At 36.7% G+C, this 7,433-nt stretch overlaps 1 long non-coding RNA gene and 1 pseudogene across 1 annotated transcript; both read right to left on the bottom strand.

The window, feature by feature from the left end:
• Positions 1 to 1,362: 1,362 nt before the first annotated feature.
• LOC113327453 lies at positions 1,363 to 1,462 on the bottom strand (annotated as a pseudogene).
• Positions 1,463 to 3,074: 1,612 nt separating this feature from the next.
• LOC113326138 lies at positions 3,075 to 5,625 on the bottom strand. Its single transcript, XR_003348326.1, has 4 exons — positions 5,267 to 5,625; positions 5,147 to 5,170; positions 3,609 to 3,691; positions 3,075 to 3,353 (listed from the first exon to the last, which is right to left on the bottom strand). It is a non-coding gene; the product is annotated as an uncharacterized LOC113326138 (long non-coding RNA).
• Positions 5,626 to 7,433: the final 1,808 nt, after the last annotated feature.

Raw genomic sequence — 7,433 nt, 5'->3', positions numbered from 1 at the left:
AAAAAAAACTGTATTAGGGTTTATTATTTTTGTAATTTTTCTTCATTTTTTTGGACTTTTGGACTTTGGGACATTATTCTTTTTTATTACCCTACGAAAGGGTACTTTAAATATAAACTGTTTGCAGAGAAGGAGGACAATTATGATATTGTCTCTGCACCTTGGGTTCGTACACTAGACATCGGAGTCAGTGGACCGAGTCGACTACAACTGATTCATCCCCCCTCTAGAACGGGAGGTAAGATTCTAAACACTCGCGAATCCCCTGTCAGCGAGTTACTGGACTCCTTCGTATGCATATATGTTGAGGACTGAATATGGACATTTACTTTTCTAGTAAAGGGCAAGGCCTGACCATACAAGATAAGGGTTAGGATTTCATCACCATTCTCTTCTTGCCCGCTTTAGGAACATGTAACCTACGCGAACCTAAGCCTAAAATTTTGAATAGAACGAGACCGATAAGGTAACGAGGTTAACAGGAAAGTCATTCGAAAAATATTGGTTACTCTTTTAAGCATACTTCGAAGTTCTTGACGGTTTCTGTAAGTTGAATGCGTGAATGCGCCGCCTTGTAATACTGGTGAGGCCTTGGGTATCAAAGCTCCACCGGGCTTCCCTCGCCTCTATTCAACTTACATTAACTCGGATTGATTCCAGAGGGGTTTGCTTAAATTGTAACGAATTCCCGTTCGAAGGATTAGAAGCTGGTCTAGAAACAATCTAAGTGGAGCCATCATGCTTTTTGTTTGCTAGAAATCAATAGGTTTGATTTGGTTGAGTCGGCCTTGATCTGTGTTTGCTTACCCTTCCAATTTAGAAAATTCTATTGTATGCCTGAACGTAAAAGAAACGCACTAGGTAGATTTGTTAAAGAGAAACCTAGTAGTTCGAAGCGTCTCGATTACCTTAATTTAGAAAGTCCGTCTTTTGAAGAGTCTGTTTTTGAACATTCTTTGACTGAGGAGAGAATCCTTGTTGCTCCGACAGCGCCAGAAATGGCAACTTTGAAAGCTTTGTTGAATCCAACTAGGACAACCCGTCCTTCGTGTATTAAGTTAGCTGAAACGGAGGCACCCTATGAACTGAAACCTGGGACCTTACAGATGCTCCCAACCTTTTTAGGGAAAGAAAATGAAAACCCTCATTACCATGTTAGGGATTTTGAGAAAATTTCTAGTACTCTAAGAATTAGAGGCTTAGATGATGATGCTTTGAAACTTAAGTTCTTCCCATTTTTCCTGAAAGATAAGGCCAAGTCGTGGTTGTATAGTTTGGACTCCGAGTCAATTGAGACATATGAACAACTTACATCTGCCTTTTTCAATAAGTTTTTCCCTAGGCACAAAACATCGTCTATTAGGACGCAAATATGCACATTTTCACAACAAGAGGGAGAATCTTTATATAGGTATTTGGAAAGGTTCAATGATTTATTATCCCAGTGTCCTCATCATGGTTTAGAAAAGGTTAGGCTAGTTCAGATCCATTATGAGGGTTTAGATTATTCCACAATGACCATGATTGAGTCTCTATGCACTGGTGGATTTGAAAACCAAACTGTTGATGCGGCGATGGAATTTTTTAATGAAATCGCCGAAAAAACCCAGCAATGGGAAAATAGTAGGGCACCCCAGAAAACAATTCTTTTAAGTAGAGGAAACGTTAATAGGGTAGAAGGAGGCTATGAATCAGATGCCAAAATTGCTGCTATAGAAAAAAGGTTAGAAGCCTTAGAAGTGAGCCAGACTAGTGGTAGAGTGGAGACTTTTTGGGAAGGCCAGAATATTGAAGAGCATGCCAATGCTCTATATAATAACACTAGATTTGATAACCGTCAAAAGATTGACCCATATTCAGAAACCTATAATCCTGGTTGGAGAAACCATCCGAACCTTTCATGGTCTAAGGGCCAAAGTGAAGGTCAGTTTAGTAATTCTAATGCTCCCCCAGGTTTTGGCTATACTAAGAATCCTTCAGTACTAGCTCAGTTTCAGAATCAGACAGATAAGAAAATCCTAAGTTTAAAGGAATCTCTCGCCTTGTTAACTCAGCAAACTGAAAAATTCCAGTTATCCGTAGAACAGAGTCTACAAGCTAGTAGCAGGATAGGACAAGAAAATAGTCAGGCTATTTCCGAGTTAAAAACCCAGGTTGGTCTGATAAGTGATTCTTTGAGAGAAAAAAGGTAAGTTTCCTAGTCAAACACAACCCAACCCTAGAGGAGTTCATGAATTAGGTGCAAAACCATCGAATCAATTGAATGCTGTTAGAACCCTTAGAAGTGGTAGAGTTGTAGAAAATAAGGTAACCATGCCCGATAGTGAACATATTGTAGTTCACCCCTCAGGATCTCACCTCTCAGAACCAGTAGCTGATGAGACTGATAAAGTTTCTGATGATGTGAATTCGGTTCCTGAAAGGTATGATTTTAGGCCTAGAGCCCCATTTCCTCAGCTATTAGTACCAACAAAAAAGGAATCGAACTTTAATGACATAGTGGAGGTTTTTAAGCAAGTTACCATAAACCTTCCCTTATTAGATGCAATTAGGAAAATTCCTGCTTATGCCAAGTTCCTTAAGGATATGTGTACGCGAAAGCGAAAACTTAGCGTCCATAAGAAAGCCTTTTTAGCTAATCACGTAAGTTCAATCATTCAGAACACCACAACTCCAAAGTACAAAGACCCAGGTTCTCCTACCATTGCTTGCATAATAGGTAACTTCCGGGTAGAAAAAGCTTTACTTGACTTATACAAGTGGAAAATGGAAGTTAAACCACTGTCAGGACAAGAAGTAACATTGATAAAAACGACTGTGTTCATCATCTCTAATATATGAGTGGTTTTTCTCAAACCAACTGTGTTTGAGATTCGTTGAATCCTTTAGAAAAACTACTTTCTTTAACAGTCCATCGGTATTACTGACACACACAACAATATATATTTGTCATACTTTATAAAAAAATTGTATTTATTCAGCTGAATCCAAAGCTGATTCATTTGAATTTAAAACTAAAAGCTGAATCATAATTAATGATTCAACTGAATCTAAAACTAAAAGCTGAATCACAATTAAATTATAACGACTTCAAACTGATAATGAATTTAAAACTCAAGTTGTATTGAAAAGTGTATTCAGTTTACAATATCAACTACCTAAATTACTGCAAGTTCCAAGTCTGAAAAACTTCAACACTAAGTTGGAAAAGCTTAACCTATATTCGGATATTCCTATTACAAGCATAAGAACCAGATCAAAGATTCAATACTAAGTTGAAGATACGACTTCACCATCTGTGCCTTCATTTTATGAAAACTATCTCCAACCAGGTCCATTACTCCATCCCTAAGCTGCAAACAAAACCAAGACTATAACAATTAACAACAGAAAAAAAGAGGAAACGAGACAAGGAACATCACGGCCTACAACTACACATACAAGTACTCAAATTGAAATTGAAATACATGAACTGCAACTACTTTTCATATGAAAAATATCTCATCCATAACTCAGGAAGAAATTAAGATGCTGAACCAAAACATACACAGTGAATTGATAGAGTTCTTAAGAGAAAATCCACAAACTTCATCAATTGAGATCCTTACCCAGCAGACTGGACAGTTCACACTCTGTATGGAGGTCCATAGCTGCATCCATTACCTTTCCTATGATCAAACTTTCACTCCACCTGCAAAAAATTCAAACAAAATGAATTGAAACATAGTACTTATACATAGAAGATTCAACCATGCGAAGAAAATATGAGAACTTTTCGGAAAATTGACAACCGTGTCTTGTTCTGGTCTAATTTAAAGGCGTGCCGTGAAAATTCTTTGAATTTTAAAAATTGAAGAAGGTTGTGAACCATGCAATCAACGTTCAAGCTAGAAACCAACAAAAATATGGACTTAGCTGCCCAACTGGTCAATAACAAAGTTCTAACAACAGAGTCCTTAAAAATTCTTGAAGTTCAATATCAGTACCATTGTGTCTGTGTTGCCAGCAGACACAAGCACTAAACCGATTCTTATTGGTCCATAAGAGCTCAAGACTTGTTGAAAATTGAAGGAACCGGAAATGTACAAGTGTTGAAGGAAGCAAAAATTCTCAACACGACCACCAATTCACAACCAACTGATTACGTAAAAAGCAACAAGTCATTTACTTAAAGCAAGGCAGATAAATGCAAAGTGAATATCCTATCCGTTCAGATTAAACAATTTCTTCTCGGTATCATAATATAAAACCTACATATAAGAGATCTCTATAGCACGAACAATATAGATTTAAACAATGCATCAACGGTTCTAAGAAGCTTACACAAGCCATATTAAGTACAAAACTACACTTTAAACCTTCAACTCACATATATCTGCACATAGTCTTTCAGCATATGCAACCTAATCATTATAAATCATGCTGGAATGAAGAGGAAAAGCAATATAAATCAGGTTTCTTCTTGCTGGGATCAAGAAGAATTTCAAACGCAACAACTAGAATCTCTTGTGATATTCATATTAAGCTATCACAGATTCACCATCATTCATAAAAACCAAACAAAATCCAAATTCATATGCCATACCAGAATCATATGAAAAAATCAGATAGCTACATCACAGTGTTTATCAAAAAGTCTCCCAATTGCAGTTTATTCAGCAAAAAAATTAATTTAAAACTAAATACATGCCCAAACACAAAATCAAAGACTTGGTCCGAAATAACATTTAGACATTATTAACCTTTTAGATTCATCTTAAACCTGAATACAAACATCAATTACTGATAATACAAACATAATTCCTTAACTTGAACACAAGTACCTCAAAGTAGAACATGAAGTTGCATAAAAATCTCAAAACCCAAATTCAACAGAAGGAACATAGAAAAGAAAATAATTCAAATGTAAAAGCATCACGATTACACACCAAACGAAAATCAAAGAAAAGTATAAAAAAAATAGATCTCAAAACTGAAATCCCTAAAAAAATAATCAATTAGATACATTTTTGTTTAACAATTAGCATCTTAAGAGAAACTCTTTCACATAATAAATATAAAATCTGAGAACTTCAGCAACACTAACAAATCCATAATTGCGAAGTAACACCAATAAAATCGAATCTAAGTGATGGAGATGTTATACCTGAAAATAAATCCACCTGAAGGTCTTTTACATACAAAAACGAAACAAAAATTAAATTAAAAAACCAACATTCAAAAAAATTAGAGAAAAATAACTGATATTGTGAACCCACGGGGTTACCTGAAGAAGATTGAAAACGGAAAAAAAAAAAAAAAAGAAGTTCCGAAGAAATGGGTTTTGAAGAAAACGGTTGATTGATATGGAGAGAAATAATGGTTTTGAATCATTTGCTAGTTAGGATTTGCTTCTATCGGATCATGGCGATTTATGTCTTGATTTCTTTTTACTTCTAAACTGGATCTCTGAATTAAACTGGAGAGAGGAATTGTGATGACACAATGGAAGCAAATATAAAAGATAAGATGGTAATATCTCGATAGAAACGAGGTTTCATCAACACCGTCAAAATGTTCCCTAACTTACATCTAACCATTGGTTCTAAATCTGGGGCTATAGAAACTAGTTTCGCTCACAATAGTTGTTTTTTTTTTGGTATTTGCGCCACAGTAGTTGATATGCTCTATTAAATATGCTGATATTTATAAAGATACCACTAAAGTTACGACTGTGAATGCAACAAGTTTAACTTTTTATTAACAAAACCACTCTTTCTCACAGCACACATAATTACACTGGCCCAGGGAAGTCGTATCTTCAAAGCCCAGGAAGTGGTTAAAAACCCATTTTCCACTAGTGTTAGGAGCCAGTGTGAACTTACTGCCATTCCATGTATACTTACAGCTAGGACTTGGTGAAATGAAACCTACTCAGATGACACTACAGTTAGCTGATAGGTCTGTTAAAATCCCTCGAGGTGTTATCAAGGATGTTCTTATTGAGGTCGACAAGTTTATCTATCCAGTGGATTTCTTGGTCCTAGATACCCAACCTGTCCCTGACCCAGAGAACCAGATACCTGTGATTTTAGGTCGCCCATTTTTAGATACGTCTAATGCGATCATTAACTGTCGAAATGGTGTGATGAGTTTATCTTTTGGTAATATGACTATGGAGATGAACATTTTTAATGTCAGTAAGCAACCTCATGAGCTATATGACACATGTGTTGAGGAGGTGAACATGATAGAAGCCTTAGTTCAGGAGTCATTACCAAACATCTTGTCTGAAGACCCATTAGAAAGTTGTCTATCCCATTTTGGTTTAGATTTTGACGACGATAGCACTATTGAACAGGTGAATGCTCTATTAGATTCTACCCCTGTGTTAGACACTGATAGATGGAAAGCTAGGTTCGAACCGTTACCAGTTTCTGAGACTACCCTAATTCCTTCTTTAGAAGAGCCCCCAAAGTTGGACCTTAAACCACTACCCGATACTCTAAAGTATGTGTTTTTAGTCCCATATGAGACTTTACCTATGATTGCAACTTCCAATTTGAATAGTGATCAGAAAAGTAGGCTAGTAAATGTACTTCAAGAAAATAAGGAAGCTTTAAGGTGGACTATAGAAGACATTAAGGGTATAAGTCCTACTGTGTGTATGCATCAGATTCATTTAGAGGAAGACTCCAAACCTTCTAGGGAGATGCAACGTCGACTGAACCCTAACATGAAAGAGGTAGTTCGAAAAGAGGTGCTTAAGTTGTTAGATGCGGGTATTATTTACCCAATTTCAGACAGTAAGTGGGTCAGTCCTGTTCAGGTTGTCCCCAAGAAATCACGTATCACTGTAGTCCAGAATGATAATAATGAATTAATCCCAACCCGAGTGACCAAGGGATTTCGTGTGTGTATTGACTATAGGAAATTGAATAAGGTCACAAGGAAGGATCACTTTCCCCTTCCTTTTATCGACCAAATGCTAGAGCGATTAGCTGGACATAGTCACTATTGCTTCTTAGATGGCTACTCCGGTTATAATCAGATCGTTATTGCCCCAGAAGACCATTAGAAAACCACTTTTACCTGTCCCTTTGGTACCTTTGCGTATAGACGCATGCCTTTCGGGCTATGTAATGCCCCTGCAACTTTTTAGACTGGCCCATTTCCAAAGCTTCTAACCTCCTAGATAAAGCAGCAAACTTAGCATCTGAACCAAAACTTGTATCTACCACATTGGTGCTGCTTCTATTGACTAAGAGTCTTTTAGGGGGTTCAATACAAGATTCCCACTGTTGGGATTTTTCAGCGATAGCTCCTAAGAAGGTAAAAGCATCATCAGCATTTTTACTAGTGAACTCACCAGCACACATAGACTCAACCATGGCTTTGGTCGAATAGTCTAAACCATCATAAATAATTTGTACGAGTTTCATATTATCAAATCC

The sequence above is a fragment of the Papaver somniferum genome, unplaced genomic scaffold (genome assembly GCF_003573695.1).
Source record: "Papaver somniferum cultivar HN1 unplaced genomic scaffold, ASM357369v1 unplaced-scaffold_10, whole genome shotgun sequence".
NCBI lineage: Eukaryota > Viridiplantae > Streptophyta > Magnoliopsida > Ranunculales > Papaveraceae > Papaver > Papaver somniferum.
The sequence above is the reverse complement of the archived record's forward strand: the minus strand, read 5'-3'. Positions and strand labels throughout refer to the sequence as shown.